Raw genomic sequence first — 1,794 nt, forward strand, 5'->3', positions numbered from 1 at the left:
GTTTACCAAAGAGATGGTAATCGCACGGTGCCAGTTCAAGACTGTAAGTCGGGGGTTTCAGTGTTGTCTATCCGAATTTTCTGATCTGGTCTGTGGTCTTGAGACTGACATATCTGTGCGTTGTCGTGTAATAGCAGAACATTCTGCTTCTCCCGATGTCGCCGAACACGACTCAGTCGAGCTTGAAATTTCTTGAGAGTTGCCACATACGCGTCAGAATTAATGGTGGTTCCGTGTGGCATGATATCCACAAGCAATAGTCCTTTTGAATCGAAAAACACAGTAGCCATAACTTCTCCTGCCGAAGGTGCACTTTTGAATTTCTATTTCTCTCGTGAATTTGCATGATGCCACTCCATTGTCTGCCTCTGTCTCCGGTCCAAAATTGTGGAGCCATGTTTCATCTTCTGTCACAATTCTTGCAAGTAAGTCATCTAGCACTTATCATTGGCACTTAGCGTGATAAATTAAACAGAAGTTACACTGAACCTATTGCGTCCCCCTTTCCTTTTTTGTTATCACATCTTATCTTCAGATTTCTAAAATTCGTATTGTAATACAATTTTTAAAATAGTATAAAATGTAACGCTTAATGCTCAACAAAATTTCACCTCAAACAGCTAAGATTTCTATCAGTAAAGCTAAGCCTATATGTCGACTACAGCTATATCTAAAATTCCAAAAACATTTCCTAAAATTTCATTAATATATAATAAATCATTGCACCAAATATCATATGCTTACCTTTAGTAATAAGCCTGTAATGTAATTACAAACATCCACAAAACTTGTACGCCTGAGAAGTCGACGCAAACTTGCTCTCTCTAAACATAAAAGCTCACTGAAGCAGCTACAATAGTCACACAAAGCATAGCTGTATGTTTCTGGAAACCGGACAACATATGCAATCCCTTAGTGGAAATTTGAATCTCGTAACACCATTGGTTAGTTCACGAAAGAGCAAAAAAAAAGTATCACGAAATAACCACTGCCACGAAATTACCAATGTTTACCCTATTATATTAATAAAGGAAACAATAGTAAAAAAAAAAGTACTGGAGATAATGTTATTTAAATCTACAAAATGATATAACAAGTAGTTAAGATATTTAAAAAATGTTACAGTGTTACATGTACACTCGAAGTTAATGTGAAAAATGCGCCTATTTCTTGCAGCAGAGTTTGTCACTTTCCGTTGTCACAGAAGTGAGTTTGAAGACGTATATCGTCTTCTGCGTCCAAACAAGCTCGATATTTTGTTTTTGTAGCCATGTACCTCGAAAAGACCGAATCATAGAGATACGTAGTATCAAAGGCCAGTAAGATAAATTTAACTTTTGAACTTAATATTGTGACGGCAACGTGAGATTCGATCTCACTACCGACGGAGGAGAGGCTAAGTCGTCCGTGTTTTGGGCGGGTTGCGCGCGCATCTGGTGCTTGCGGAGAGAAGAAAGGGGAAAGAGCGATCGCGGCGGAGAGGAGAGGGGTCCGGATTGTTCGAGAGCTTTCTCTGGAGTGCTATCTGGACGCGCGACGAAATATCAGGACTCGTACTTTCCAGAAACTGTGGTGTGAGTATAAATTACGCACGCGAGTGAACTTGGGACAGTCATCGATTCAGTCAGTCAGTAAGCCAGTCTTGTGTAGCAGTGAAGCCAGCTTCGAGACCAGAGCGCGACTTGAGTTGTGTCCGTAACTGTGGAGCCTGAAGCCCGGAGTTCGAGTGCAGTGGACCGCAGTTGGGGGACCTGAGTTCGAAGTGCAGCGGATCGTCTCTGAAGGTCTGGGGTT

Source organism: Periplaneta americana, chromosome 8 (genome assembly GCF_040183065.1).
Source record: "Periplaneta americana isolate PAMFEO1 chromosome 8, P.americana_PAMFEO1_priV1, whole genome shotgun sequence".
Classification (NCBI taxonomy): domain Eukaryota; kingdom Metazoa; phylum Arthropoda; class Insecta; order Blattodea; family Blattidae; genus Periplaneta; species Periplaneta americana.